This window comes from Platichthys flesus, chromosome 21 (genome assembly GCF_949316205.1).
Source record: "Platichthys flesus chromosome 21, fPlaFle2.1, whole genome shotgun sequence".
NCBI lineage: Eukaryota > Metazoa > Chordata > Actinopteri > Pleuronectiformes > Pleuronectidae > Platichthys > Platichthys flesus.
The window spans coordinates 10759112-10775667 of NC_084965.1; the positions used below are offsets into that span (position 1 = coordinate 10759112).

Here is a 16556-nt window from a genome sequence, read left to right on the forward strand (position 1 = left end):
ACTCCTTTAAGCCTGACTGTCACTGTTACAACAAGACGGGGCCCAACCTGTGGCGGAGGGATATTAAAGGCAAATATCAGACAGACTCATAATGTGTTCACCTTTTCAACTGTGCGGCCGCACATTCAAATATATTAAAGTTTACACAGTTTAATATTCTCATACAACAACAGGCTAATCTGCAGATAAACATACATCACGTGAGAGCTGGGTTTAAAATATTGAACAGATAATTTGAAAATAAATATAAGAAATATTCACCATTAAAAAACACACCAATTGAAAAACCCTAATCTGTAATTTTTTAAATAAAAATAAAAATATTAATAAAATAAAAATAAATAAATAAAAAATAATAATATTAAAAAACAATTATTGTTATTATTGACACAGACATTTCTCCGTCGATCGTGTTGAGTGTTTAATTTTAGAATACAAATAATTAATTGTGTCTCTACAACCTTAATTATTTTTGTTTCAATAAATAACTATGTCTGCAATAAAATAGTCAAATTGTATTTTTATATTTCAGCAACTCTTGTATTTTCCAGACTGCCTAAATGGCGACAGAGCCGGTGTTTCCTCGGCGCACAGGGGCAGCTGTTCCTCCTCCTGCCTGCGGGTGAAAAGCAGCTTCCTGTCGGCTGCAGGAGCCTCGACTCCCCGCCCCTAGCATCGGGCTCTGCGAGTCCGGACGGCAGCGCCTGCTTGCAAAGCACGACGGGTAAATCACGTTAATGAAGTGGGTTAACCATTATATTCCACTATTTGTTTAAAAAAAAAAAATGAATGACGCTGGATTTGTGTTGGTTATTTACAGACCCATTCTCACGGTGGACCCGCCATATTTACCCGGAGCGCTGCAGCCACTGTGCGTCTGCTCCACTTTCAACACACTTGGCTCTGCTCTGCTGCACTTCAGCCTAAATTAAAGCCCTTGTTTTTATTCTCTGAGCTCGTTACACAAGTGGATCTACAAACCACATAGCTGATTGTGCACAATTGTCAACATTAAAAACTAAACACACAATTTATGTGTTCTAACGTGGTGACCGGTGTTGGGATTCTATAGTTTCTTTTCATGATGCAACTGTGTGTAGTTGCTGATTGATTCATTCAGGACTGAACTCCACATGTTGAAGCTTATTGAACTTTGTGGTTAGAGAGGTTATAGTCACGGAAAACCTGCGGGTACCCCATACTCCTCTACTTCCACAGGTTGACTTTGTGTGTGTGTGTGTGTGTGTGTGTGTGTGCGTGTGTATGTGTGTGTATAAATGGGGGTGGGTCCTAAATCTATTTACACGGTCGATCTGAAAGGACTGGTTTTCCTTATGGCGACGAGACCATTACATTTCAAGATGTTTTAAGGTTACAGGATTAGGATTAAGATTAGCATTTATACTTAAAGTTATTATAGGTAGGGCTCCAGGAAATGCATGTAAGTCAATGTAAGTATAATTTATCTGATAATACTATCAGTATAATATATTCATAATCCTAGATACTATACTATAAGTTAGATTGAACAGAATAAAAAAAAAATGTTATTTTCAAATTAAAACACACAAAGTATATCATTGATTCGATAATAATATTCTAATTATTCCTATTTTTTTCCTGCTACCACGTTTCCACCCCTTCACTCTCCCTCTGCGTTGGCTCAACGAGGAATAAAAGTGATTATGATATGAAGCGCAAAGTAAAGTGACCACACATGAGACTATAATGGTTTTCTCTGTGCTCAGTTCAGCCTCAGTCCATGGGAAAACACAGACATTTAAAGTCAAGGTCAGTGTGATAGCTGCAGCAGGAGTCTAAACGATAACAGCTGAGCATAAAGGGATTGTTGTTATTGTGTGTATATGACACTGGAATGAAACCACCCGTAAAAGCATGTTTTAAAAGCCAATCTCCTGGTTCATTTAAACCTCTGTACGTCCAAATAAAAGCCTCTTTTTGGGAAAACTACATTTCCTGACAGACATGAACTGAGCCATTAACACAGCAAGTGTCAATTGGCCGTTCAAGTTGGATAAATATTAATATTTCTCAGATGGAAGGATATTTTGGTGAATTCCAATTGTTTTTATGGAGGAGAGGTTGGTTTATATATTGTAAAGTTCAATGAGAAACACAATTGAGCAATAGAAAGAAAATGTTCTTGACTTTCAAAATAAACAATCAAAATAATATCAAAGAAATTTACAACAAAAAAAGAAATATCCTGCATAAACCATTAATAAAAATGAAATACAATATAAAAACAAATAAGTACACATAGCTTAATGATTCAGGATTCTGAATGAAAGTTGTTTGTGTTAAGTGTTTCTGAAGATAAGACTGACATGGAGGCAGGCGGGAGTCCGCCGCTACAGCCCAAATTAAAATACTTTATAATCAGGCAGGGCAAAGGACGGCCCTGAGGGCTTCTCAGTTTCTCATACAGGGGGGTCTTAGCCAAGGATCAACTTTCATGGGAGCACTCCCAAAGAAGGATGTTTCTTTGTTCCATCAAGACGCATCCACACAGCTCCTCTCTCCTCTCTCCTCTCTCCTCCCTCTCTCTGTCTCTGACAAGTCAAATGAGGAAATGTGATTATGAAAGATTACGACAACATCCTTTACACACATCACATGCTGCACAGACTCAACAGGCCTCTTCCACTGTGACAGACCGCCGAGCACAAACACACTTTCGACCACACGATGCTGCTACTTTTTGCACAAAGTCCAAGTTACTTGACGAAGCCAGGGCCCGAGCGTGAGCACACATGTGTGCGCTGTTTGGTGATGCAAAATCGAGCTGGTGTGCACGGCAGAAACTCTCGGAGAGGCTGCCGTTTGGTTTGTGTGCCATGAACACAATATTGAACACAAAAGGAGCACAGAAGAAAGAAAAGTGTCAATCTCCACCTGACTCAGAGCCCATTATAGAGCGAGAGAGGAGACGGAGATGTGTGTGGGAAGAGGCTGAGAGAGAGAGAAAGAGAGAGAGAAGGAGGGAGGGAGGGAGGGAGGGAGGGAGAGAGGCATCCAAAGGTGTACAAAGCACATGCATCCATTCACCATCATGATTAGCAGCCGCTCTCTCAGCAGCCGGAGCTGGTCGCCAATCAGACTGAATTATTCTGCAGTGAATCGACGAGCAGCCAGTTGACCAATGACTGTTTCCTTTGCACGCAAACAAACAGCGACGCTGCTCGGTCCGATTTCATTTCCTACCCTTTCTGTCACTCCTTTCATTGATTGGCTCCTGTGCTTTCAACTAGAACCTCTCTTTTATCAATCCCACCCGCCCTTTATTTTCCATTCCTGTTCTTCCTTTTGTCCAAAGCATCCAGCTCGTCCCCCTTTTTGTATGTGTGTGTGTGTGTGTGTGTGTGTGTGCTCATAGCTGAGCAGTGATGAAATCTGGGTGTCCCCGTGGCAACAGGCGTGTGTGCGTGTGCATGAGCGTGCATGTGTATGTGCCTGTAGTTTTCAGGGCAGGGGCAGTGCAAGCAGCAGTCTGATCCATACTAATGTTCATTGATAGGAAAATCAATGGTGCATTGATCCGAGACTTGGCTCCGACGGGGAGAGGAGGAGAGGGGGCTGCGAGGAAGACTGGTAGAGGAGGAGTAGAAAGAAAGAGAGATGGAGAGAGAAAGAAAAGCAGAGGAAGGAAAGGATTAGGCAGATGAGGATAAGTAAAGGGGAAGAAATGGCAGCGCTGGCCTCGGTGTATCTGCAGACGACAAGGATGAGACCTGGTTGCCACTTGGGGGGGGGGGGGGACAACCTGTCCCGGCCTTACAGAACTGCTCTTGAGAGAGCATAAACAAGCCTCAAATGGAACTTGAGAAGAAGAAGAAGTAGAAGAAAAAATACAGAGGAGAAGAGAAGGGAGGAGGAGGAGGAGGGAGAAAATCAATTTTCCCAGACAAGGCAGGCTGGTCTAATGGAGGTCTAAAAAGAGGATGAGGAGGAGAGGACATATTTTCCTCTGATTACCTCCTGTAGCCTCCCTGGCAAACCTTCAAAGCTAGCATCGCCGCGATGGCCTTGCTCATCCTTCCTTTTCGGGGGGAGGTACGGAGCTTTTAGTCGGCGGCAATCAGGCTCTGATCTGGACAAAGGACGGGGAAAAAAAGCATGCTAAATGACTGATTGCCATGAAACGGCCGAACACAGTGACCTGATAGACTTTGGACGTAAAACGAAACTTGTTGTCATGAGATGAAATCCTCGTTTTTTTTCCAATGGCGGAACATTTTAAAGGCACAGCTCCACTTATTCTTTCTTCTTCAACCTCCATGCCGACCTTTTTGTCGAAGTTATGTCATGTCCGAGAGAGAAAATGACCTGGATTAAATGGATAGAGGTTTCCATTTTTTTGCCCCCAGATGAATCATTTATAAAGTATAAAGGGAAGGAAATTTGTCATTAGTGTCTCCGCCAAATGAAGGCCGATATGGAGGACCCCTGTTTGATGTCGTATGTCAAGGTCACTTTGTTCAATTTCCTGCAACAGACTTGATTATTACAAATTGGTGAGTGAGGTGGACATCCGGCGCCGAGCAGTAGAACGCAGCCGCTTACTTCAGCTCTAGCTCAGTGAATTTGAAACGGTGTTTACGGCTTTAGTCGTAAACTAAAAGGGAAAATTTACATCTGAATTTTATCTTTAAATACTGTGTTAAAACTTATCACGAACAGATGAAGCGGAGCGGCTCCGGTCCCTGTGTGGATGGTAACGGCTGTGTGGGGGGAACTGGCTGTTTTCCAACCAAAATGTTGCCATGTGAAGTCTAAAGGCTGACACCTGCAAGAAAGAAAAAGGATTAAAGCGGCGACTGAATTGACTCCAGAGGCGCAAAACAACCCTCCTCCCGACACTCACTGTACATCTGTTCCTGGAGCTCCCGCATGTTCTCATCAGACTTGTGAACGCCGAGCTGTTGAACAACATTTCCCCAAACTTTTCCCTTCCGTCTAAACACGGAACTGTATTTCTGTTTCTCCGTCTGTCTGTCTGTGTGTTACAGTCCCCCCCCCCCCCCCCCCCCGTCTCGTCGTCTCTTTGTGTTTTTTCTGTCTCTCGGCCTGTGAGGTGAAAGTGGCTTCCATGGTAACGGCACACTCTGTTTATGCCGCGATGTCTCACTTCATCACAAGCTGTTGATGGCTTTGATTTGCATGCGTGCCTGTGTGAGCGTGTGTCTGCTCCCCCCCCCATTTCTGCGAAATACCCCCCATAACACACACACACACACACACACATGTCCCCTTGACAGAGCATGTTCAAGGCGGGAATGTTGGGTTGAGCCGTCCACTGTATGAAAGTTATGCCCAAAACCGGTGACGTAGTAATATGCCAGGCTTTGTTTGGTTCAGTGTAAACAGTCAAAGATGGAATAATCAGGGGTCTTCTTTACAGGAAACAGTACAATCTACAGACCTATAACAGTTCACATTGCTCCATGAAATGTGAAAAGGCTCTAGTTTTCTGATGCTTTCATTCTGTTTGAGTTCAAAGGCACATTTCAACTAATTCCTAGCAGAAGATAAGGGTGGTGGTTTAAGAAAAGTTGTTATTTTCGTGCAACTCCGCCCAAGGCCCAACAGACCCCTTAAATTCAAGTCACACCAAATTTCAAACCCTCAGACATCGGCTCCCTAAATGTGTCTAATTTTTTTTGTCAACATCCATGAATTGTTCCCTGGAAAATTAGGGAGAAAAATATATTCAATCTCGCCATTTTAAAGACAGATAAAAAAATCCTGGATCCCCTCCCTGATCTGAATCCGACCCAAAACTGCGAGTGTTCTTTCCTGACTGGGATCACATCCTTTCACAAAGGGTCATGGTAATCCATCCAGTCGTTTTCAGCCGTTTCTGCCTAATGCTGCAAACTAACAAACAAACGGACAGGGCTGAAAACACAACCTCACTGGTGGATTTAAAGACGAGCTAAACAAAACCGGAAGGTGAAACCCCCACACACTCCGACATGCATGTGCTTCGATCTTGTGCAAACTGCCACACGGAGTTTACCTTTCAAAACCCTCAAAACCGAACCGTGAAGAGGAAATTGGCACTTTAGCTGTTACGATTAAAAAAATGTAAATTTAATCACACTCATTTCCTCGTCCTGCGAGCCGATCCTGTACACTTAACCACTTAAATTAGCAGCAGAAACAATGATTATGACTTCTTTTCACCAAAACCAGTCGCCCCCAATTAGTGGTGCGTCGGGGAGGGTACAGGGGATATGGAATGAGGGGTTGGGAGCAGAGGAGGGAGGGAGGGCCTGGCGAGCCCGGACCCCCTGCAGGGCGGAAAAGGGGAGGGGAAACAAATGGATTCCATACCAGGAAATCCATTAGGGCAGGGGACGGTGCGGAGCTGGCAACACAGAGCGGCCATGGTGTTTTTAAAAATTCCTCATTAGGTGTAATTTCTAAATTACTATCAGCGTGGGCAGAATGAGAAGACGCGGATCTGACCAACTCATCGGGATAATCAGGGTAATAGCACGACTCGGCGCGAGTGTGTTTGTGTGAGTGTGTGTGTGTATGTGTGTGTGTGTCGATGCAGCACAGATGAAAACCAAAGAGAGCAGAGGAGGATGGAGGGTGAATTTTAATGCCGCTGCTGCTGGACACCGACTCCAGGATGTTTTTTTCTGTTTTTAATCCTTTTTTTCCAACTGATGTAGATAATTGCTGAGGGGGGGGGGGGGGGGGGGGGGGGTTGGGTGGCTAAAGCAACAAGCTAACAGGAAGCAGGAGCCTCTGCCTCTATCAATACTTCCCCCTTTTGCTTGCCTCCTCCCTCCACCACCAATACCACCACCTCTGAATGAGACAGGAAAATTGGCAAAAGTGAAGCCTGTAGAGGAGGTGGCCGAGAAGGTGGAGGACAGGGGGGGGGGGGGGGGGGGGGGGGGGGGGTACAGAAAAGAGGGTGGAGAGGAGAGCGCAGGAGGGGAGACAGAGAGCTGAGGGGCCTCCGTGAAGGGAGAGCAAGAGAGGAGGGGAGGTTTGAGGAGGGGAGGAGGAGGGATCTCGAGCGAGGGAGGGAGGGAGAGAGGGAGGGAGGAGAAGAGGTTAATTTGCACATATTAGAGAGGGCAGGATTTTTCATTAAAAAGAGATTGAAGTTGATATATGCCTGTGCGCTCCTGACACACTGTACACTCTGATTGTGTTAAGTCCTTGACAGAACAAAGGATGCCCCCCCTCTCTCTCTCTCTCTCCCTCTCCCTCTCTCTCTCCCTCTCCCTCTCTCTCTCTCTCTCTCTCTCCCTCTCTCTCTCTCTCTTCCTCTTTTTCTCCATCTATCTATCTCTAACAGCCGTTGCAGCGTGGTTCAGCCTTGCAACATTTTTGCAGCTGTATAAAGCTGTTTCATGGTGAATAGAAGCACAGACAGCGTCACATCACCTCAGGAGCACCCCCCCCCCCCCCTCCATGCCTATGCATACACTTACTTACTTTTTTGCTATGTTAATTCAGGTCCGTGCAGGGGGATTGACACGCCCGGCGTCCACATTACTCCAGAGTTTCAGAGCTGCTAAAACAGAGAAGTTTGAACACAACGACGAAGACCCTGTTTCTGGTCACAACCGACTTTCTATGGACTTTCTACTCGAGGGGTGGGGGGGTGGGGGGGCAGGCCTAGGAAGTCCGCAGATAATCCGGAGGCTCCCACTCGGACATTTGCGTTGTCTGAAAGCAGCTATAGATAATCAATTACAGGCATTGCTGACCCTGTTGTCTTTGCTAACAGCTGTTGTGCAGTTAAATTCTGCATTTTACCAAGATATGACTGCTCACACGTGCAGGAGTCGAGCTGTTAATCAAGCAATCTGTGACAATTCTGCAACTAACACCTAAATGCTTCCTGTGTACGCCGGCACACGCATGCCAAGTGTGCGTGAGTGGTTTGAAGGAGTGTTAGTGTGTACAGGGATCAGGATCAAGGTCGTTTATGGATGTGGACTCTAGCGTAACATTGGGATCTCCCTCTCGGCGCAAACAGGAAGCACACAGAGTCATCGCCTTTTCATAATAATTCCTATTCCCTGTGCCTGAATGAGGCATTTCACCTACCACATGTGTGACGATACAGTTGCTCATTAAGCGGCTGGTGTTTCCGTAGAGGTATACTCGGACACCGCTAATGCCTGGAGTCCATTGTTTGAGGCTGACCCTCATTCGGGTAAGCTGATCCAGGGTCTGCCTGCCGCCCGAGGCAAACTTCTACCTGCAAGCAGAAATAACAAAAGCAATAAAAACAACAGTTCAAGTTGTCTGTGATGTGTTGTGTCGTACACACCGGGATGAAGCTCTCCCCTTCATTCTTTCTTTTTCCCCCTCTCTTTCCTTCTTTTATCTTTGTTTTCCTCAGGCCACATCTGTCATTCCACGCTGCAGGGTTATACCTGATCTTTGACCTTAGTTAGCGCAGCCCTTGAGACCAGTTTCACACAAACACACATACATACACACGCTCACACAGAACAGGAGGTATTGATTGGCGATAGATAGATAGAGCAGGGCCCGGGCCTGATAAGGAGGCCATATTTGATGTTTGTTCTGGCAGTTGAGAGAGAGGCAGAGCGAGATTAAATCACAATGAGGAGCCCACTCCGTCCTTGGGTTTGTCCCCACTTGAGGCATTACATGAGTTTAGGGGTCGAGCTTAAAGGATGACGGGTGAGGGATTGTGGACAAGGGGCGCCCAGTCTGCTTAAATCCACTGTGCTAAGGAGCATTGATTAGCATGGCCCGCAATGTTCCTCAATGAATAGTGTTTTGGCACAATTCAAGATTTTCAACTATTTCAAGCTTTTGGATGCTCAACAACAGCAAAAAAAAATGTTGTCCTTTGATTTTTCCTTTGATTTGCCTCAGAATTAGAAAAAAAGTACAAATACATGTTTACTTTCTTGTGTGAATTTTCTCGACCGGTTAAGAAGAGTTTAATGTAGTTCTTAAATATAACAGTGGTCAAGTCCTCCAGTCTGTTAGACACAATGTTACACTTTATGTAGTTGCAAGCAAATATAAGGACATTTTAAAGTAAAGTAAACTTAAAGTGAAAAAAGTTAACTTTGTGAACAATGGAAACCTTTGTGGTAAGTGACAATAAAACGTGTTTAACAGTTATTCAGCTAAAAGTATCTTAATATAAGCTAGCGTTAGCAACCATAAGCTACATTCCAGGCAATGATGAATGAATGAATAGCATAATTTCTTCTTTTAAATTATTTGGCCTATTTATAGTAATAATTAATTATATAAATGATGCTGTTTTACCATGAAGCAAAACGTGTATGAAAAGAAAAGTTATGACGGACAACATAGCTTTGAACATATATGTATATATATATATATGATATGTATAATAACACGCATGAACAAACTGCATATATTAACTGTTTTAATAGAAAATAAAAGCTCACAGGGACTCATGGGCTTCAACATATATTCTTTCAATATTTATATCCATATATTTTATCTGTTCAGTATTACACAGTGCTGCAAACCATTTATTATCAGTTCATAATGATATATGGCTTAAAATAAAGTGCTTCAAGTGAAAGGGAGCATGAGCAGCAATATAACGTCGAAGACACGTTTCTCTTTTATCTCGGGCAGAAATATTTGGTGTCAGAAAACAATGTGAAAACTGGTTCACACATGAAAACACTTGAAAACACATGTGCTTTATATTCACATGTGATTTGTTGCACTTGACATCGTTTTCTCTGCAGCGGCGTCCTTTTAACTGACATTTTTTTGTACAGTACGTCAACGTGTTGTGAAGATGCACATCATCACTGCGATGCAAAGTGAAAGGGTTGGTCCTCCTGCTTTTTTCAGGAGTGTGGTTAAATCACAATGGACCAGCCCCCCCCCCCCCCCCCCCCCCCCCCCTCGTCTGCTGCAGCGCACTGACCTGACTGTCCTTTTTACATATGAGCAGAGCCAGAGCAGGGTCCAAACCCCCCGGTCGAAACAGCAGTGTGTGTACTTATGAAAGGCTGTATATGTTGGCCAGTGTGTGCGCGGTCTCAAGGGTTGGGAGATTATGTCGACAAAAGGTGCACCTGGTGCTTTAGATTGAGTTTCTCTCCTCCCTTTATCCCTCTTCCATCCCCCTCTCCCCTTCTTCTTCGGCCATTTCCACATTACCCTGGGACTTTTAAAAGATTAGACCACTGCTTTTATAATTGTGCCACTAATGCATGTCAACAGCTTGCCAGGAAGGAGACTAATGGAGAATAGTACTTTTTAATATTACATACATATAGCATACCATAGGCTACCTTTATTTAATTATGTAGCCTATAGTGTGTGATGATAGATTATTGAGCTTTGCTCCTATGTAACTCAGATCTGCATGTGAGGGAGTGAAGTCTATTATAAGCATTACTCTGAATCTGAATAATATATGACACATACCAGAGTTTGTCTGGCATTAAACTCAGTTGACTAGTTGTTTGCATGTGTGTGGGGGTGGACGAAGTATTTAGATCCTTTACTTAAGTAGGGTTTAGGATTAGCTCCATGGTTCACCCCACGTACCCTTCAGTATTCACAAATACTCCATTACAATTAAAGGTGCTGCATTCAAAAACCAACTTGATTAAAAGAATGGACGATTTGTACTTAAACTATCGAAAGTAAAACTACCACTTTGTGTTGTTATGAGAATGTTCACACAAATGCAACAATATATAAATAGCAGTTGACTTAGAAATTTAAACTACTACATTAAAGGTTAGATCGTTGATTCCAGTGTTTCCTCACATGAACGTTGAGCCTCACGGTTCACCAGATAAATCTGAGGGGTCATGAGATTATTCATGAAGTTGGAAAAGAATAAAAAAACTAGTGTCTGCAACGTATCTATCCTCACACTTTAACTCATCTCTCTCTATTCTCGTATTGTTTTCCTTTCTGGGAATTTGGGGGGAATATAAAACATGCACATTTAAATGAAACTAAGGTGCTTACAATTTTTTAATTTCAAAAATTTTTTTTTTTCTACATAGTTTCTCAATTAACAAGTCACGGTTCATGTTGAAAAAATCCAGCACTTTTAGACAACTAATATCTATGAGTGTGTGAAATTTGGTGAAGCTCGATTATGTTGAAGGGAACTATTGGGCCTTGGCAAAGGAATGTGCTCTGCCAAGTGTCATTCTAGTTTGATCAAACTGTTTCAACCAACATATAATATCGTATCTTATACATTTACATTTTTATTTGTATAAGTTGTGAGGTAAAACAGTACAATATTTCTCAGAAATTTGAGAATAAAGTGTAATAAAATTCTTAGCACCCAGGTAATGGAAATAAAATGTGTACTTTCCCTACAGAAGCTGCTTTACCTTATAGGAGAATCATGGCAAACAACATAATTGTTTTAAAGTCCCCCCCGTTCATACAAATCCTCTTTTTTGTTTAGTCAATAATGAATGAATCTTGAAAATGTTTTTTTTTTCTTTTTAAATGAACCTCACATCTCACGGTCCACCCTTATTCACATTATTCTGTGGGAGGAAACAGACAACTCTTCTTCACTGTGTAAATTTTGTGAAATAATTCGAAATAAATTAAATAAAAAGGGTTTTACATTTTTTTAATCTTGGTCTCTTTTCACAGGGAAACAACAGAGACACACTCCACCACTTTTCAGTGTGTTTTTCAAGGTCTGTGACCACACACACACAATACATACTCAAACAATTCACACACACAAACACACACACACATTATGAATCCTTTAAAAGTTCACAGCCTCCGACTAATATTTTAAGTCATGAGCATTGATGCAACAGGTCCAGCACACACACACACTCTCTCTCTCTCTCGCTCTCTCTCTCTCTCTCTCTCTCTCTCTCATACCTCAGCCGCTCATTCCTACAGCTATTATTTGTGAGCAAAGAAACTGAATCAGCTGTGTGTGTGTGTCTGTATGCATGCCTGCTCTTGTGCTCCCCAACACACACACACTAGCCTTCCTCTCCAGCCCAGAGGTCTCCAGTCTGCATAATAAATGAGGTTTGCTGATAGGTGGAGGAACAGGGGAGGGCTCTCTCGCTCTCACACACACACATGCACACACACACACACACATTAGCCTGTACCATTATGCAGCCATGGGTTTATACCATTTAACAGCTGTTGCCACAGGAGAAATCCCATCTCTCTCTCTTTACATGCTTGTTGTTGGCTCATTTATGTGATTGCAGCAGCAGCAGCCGAGCTTCGACTCCTCTCCCACATTTCAACACCAGAAATTAGCTTCAAGTCTCCACAGGGACACACTCCCTTCCTTGCACTGCAATGTCCTTGAGCAAGGCACTTATCCCTCAGCCGCTCTGGGCAGTTTGCACAAGTGTGAGACCATCCGATCTTTCCGCAACATCGACCCCCTGCTGTTTATCAGCCAATCATGAAACCACACAAATGCAGCGGCAGGGGGAGAAACATCACAGGATTTGGTTTGTCGAGGTCGATCGTTTGTTTGTGCACGAAAACCAAAAATGCCTGATAAATACGGAAAATTCCTCACTTGACAACAAGGACAAAAGAGGGAATAATTAATGGTGCACTTCTTTACTCTATCGTTTTTAATTCAATTACAACACACACACACACACACACACACACAGAAAATTCCTTCAACCTGCCATCACCAACCAAGGCTGGAATTATTTAATAATATGGACCCCTCCCAGGGCCGGCCATTTGAAAGTAATTATCGGTAATGATCTGCCGGTGACTGATCTATTTTTACCTGATGATCAAACCCGATCTCATCTCAGATCTATATCCTGTCACATTCATTATGACCCCACAAGATTACATTCATCTCTGCCAGCACCACCTGTCCACCACGCACGGCTCCTCCATTCTTCACCCACAGACAGAGCCCCCTCATTGTCATGGTAAATATAGGAAACACAATGTATGTGCGGATGTTGAGGGGAAATGCATAATGTTGCCCTATGTGTGTGTGTGAGAGAGATAGTTTGAGCTATTTTTGAGTGCAATGTGTGTCCTTTATAAATTTGCCAACTTATAGGCCCAAAAGTCGACTACGGTTCCTTAAAACATCCATTAATTTACCTTGTGGTTTCTTATGGCAACATAAACAAACCACTACTTTTAAACGCAACATTACATATGGAAGCTGCGAGGGGGAAAAGAGAAGAAAACAACCAATTGGCCGGGAAATAAATGGGGGGGTTCTCAATGAGTTTAATTGAATTTATACATTATTTAGTAGCCTACATTTCTGCTGGGGTCATGTGGCTTCCCTGCAGTTGGCTGCTTCGGTCGATGCCCTTCAAAAACAACAGACCGGAGGTCGTCAGCACAGACAGGTCGCCATACGTTTCACTGAGAGACAAACTTCACAGCAGAGCGGACTTTGATTCGACTGGAGTTTTACAGTAATAAGTAGGATAATAAGTATCTGGCTAATTAATTACAGCAACACAAGGTCACGAAAAAACTGAGGAAAAATATGGAATTATAAAGGTGACAAAAACAAAATCCTTAATTTGTTTTGTAACACTTATGCTATTTTAACAACACTGGATCCCTTACCATGTAATGACTGTATTACTATTATTAATTTAAAAAAAAAATCTATAATCTATGTTTTCTACAATAAAGGAAAACACCACAAGCAGTTAAGTCTAAACGGTGCACATTTCAGTAAATGAACTTAACATGATCCAAAGCATTCTGATTATCATTAATGATAAGAATAATAAACTTTATTTGCATAGCACCTTTCACACAAAACATGCAGATCAAATCGCTTTACAAACAATATAGATTCAATATAAATCCATATTCATAAAATAAAACACTTTAAAAGCTAATCATTCAAGAGAACATTGTACATTTTTATTATTATTTATAAAAGTATGTGCAAACTATTCTTTCTCCGGGTTATTATGTGAAATGTGGCTGTTTGTGGATTTTCTTTAAATGTGCTGTTACATGACGGGGATCCTGCGGCAGCCTGGCCGGGGAGGAGAGTGTGATCGGCGGCTGCTGCAAGAGACTCCGCCGCTCGCTGAGAGCCGCGCTCCGCTTCAGAGCTGCATTTCCCCTCCAGAGGGGAAAAGCAGGCGAGCAGGAAAAGCCGCTGGTTCAGAGGAGTCTTCGCTTCACACCCTGTGGTGCTCACTGGAGTTATTCTCAACCCTCGCTTGGTTTTCGGAGCTGCTTACCTCTCGCCGGCATCAGCGGGACGGACACAGCTCGCTGACCGAGCAGAGCGTCGCTCCCTGCGGCAGGAGGAGCGAACCAGGCGCCGCTGAAGACCCGGAAGACCCGGAAGACCCAGCAACACGAGGAGGCGATGGAGGAACCTCAACTGTCTTTGTCCACGTGTTTACACACATCTACACAAACTACATATGCTAACCAATTGCCTCATATTACCCTAGGAGGCAATAGACCACATAATACGATTTTTAGATTTGGTTTTATTTCATAATTTGACCGTTGGGTGTGTCTTTCAACGTAAACGAATATATTAATATTATGAAAGAAATACAGATTTACACAACTTTTTCATTTTCAGTCAATTTATTTATTAGCCTAGGTTAACGTATTATATTATGTATTATATACGATATATTATGCAATTTATGTAGTATTTATTGATATGGTTAAACAGTTTGTAAATGTGTAGGTTATAGATAGATAGATATAGATTTTTGGGGTTTAATGTTTTTTCCTATAAATACTTTTGCGGTTTGCATTTGTTTAAAGGAGGATAGAGAGTGTTTAATATATATATATATTGTTCAAATTTTTTAACTTTTGAGCTATGAATAAATTTGACTTGACTTTCAAAGTACAATAACTTATTTCAATGGCATTTATTGTAATTTGTCCAATTTTGTGTTTGTGCTTTGTAACTCTGCTAGGTGTCATTCAGCTGGGAGGCAGAAAAAGAGAGGGTCCTGGTTGTGTGTGTGTGTGTGTGTGTGTGTGTGTGTGTGTGCGACACTGAGAGTCACTTAGCAGAAGAATACGAGCTGTCTTAGAATGAAGAGGGATGAGGCTGAATCCTGCTGCTTCTCCTCGCCACCATTATCCAACAGGGGAGAGACCTGTGGGGGGCACGCACACTCACACATACGCACACACACATACACACACGTACCCTGGGAATCTCCTCAGCTGTCCCCCCCGACCCTCCTACACTCTACTCCTAACCTTCCTCCTCCTCTTCTTCCTCCTGCATCAGCTCTAAACACCTCCGTTTGCCAGCTCTGGTTCCGCTCGGCACCGGATCAGGGCCCCTGGCAGCTGACTGCAGGTTCCTGGCCAGGCTTAAGCCTCCTAATAGCAGCCACTCTGTGATGATTTACACTGCATTACTGTACACACCAGCGGCTGCCTCCTTCTCCTCCTGCTAATGGTTTATTACACCAGAGCCTTTTTCAGCTTTATTGCTCTTTGCCCTCTCTCTCTCTCGCTGTTTGAGGCAGAGGACTAAATTATTTCACTGAATTACCAAACATATGCCAAAACCTGTGTGGGGATTAACTCGTGGCACTTGGTCTAGTTGTTTTATGCTAGCAGAAAATGACTGCAGGAATAAATAACTGAAATTGAATGTCCTGTGAACAAACATGTATTCCTGTCAGGGACTGAGCAAAGAGACACAGGAAGAAAAATACTCAAAACAATAATTCTGGGCCCAGAAAAGAGGTAAACATAACAGGACTGAGTCACACTATCTGACCTGACCCAATCAGACAAACCTTCCTGATGAGGAAGGGGTAAACAATTTCCAAAAGTTATATAAATGAACAACAATAATCCCCAAAATGTCAGTATAGCACGACTAAAAATAACAATCAAAACCATTGTGGGAAAAAAACTTCTAAACAAAAATAGCTAATTAGAAATATCAAACCTCCCCCATGATGAAGAGGAACATGGTACGGTCCAATTAGCAAACCGTATTTAAGCAGGTCTGATGCAGATGGGTCTCAGAGCCTTAAACAAAGAAAACTGACAAAGAAAGTTAAGTTCATTTGTGCAGTTAAAATATACTGTACCGTCAAAATACCTCATAGAGGTGAGTATGTTATAATACTCATATAATAATAGTAATAATAAGCTAAGTCAGTTATGTAAATTTGAGTAAAAGTAACCCTAACCCTAAGAGATAATTGTTTTTTAATGAATGTTTCAACATGAAACCAGCATCTGTTTCAAATTATTTTATGATTGTGCATTTTAAGTTGCTGCGTTAGAATAATAAACTTTAGTAAATGAGACAAAATGTCTTCTGGCTCAAGAACCTTCACAATATAAAAACATATAAAATTCTTTAAATTTGAACTTTACATTTTTCAGATTAATGTGCGTTATTTATCTTACAAATAAAGATAATCCAGGCGATAGGGTTCATTTAAGTGGACTTTTATATCCATGTATAGAGTCACATTACAACTCCTTTTCAGCAGTAGATTTAAAAATATTCATTTGTGGTGAACTAAACATGTAACTAT

General features: G+C 42.4%; 1 long non-coding RNA gene across 1 annotated transcript; it reads left to right on the forward strand.

Moving 5' to 3' along the window:
- The first annotated feature begins 542 nt into the window (after positions 1-542).
- LOC133932524 (uncharacterized) lies at positions 543-1044 on the forward strand. Its single transcript, XR_009911959.1, has 2 exons — positions 543-724; positions 821-1044. It is a non-coding gene; the product is annotated as an uncharacterized LOC133932524 (long non-coding RNA).
- Positions 1045-16556: the final 15512 nt, after the last annotated feature.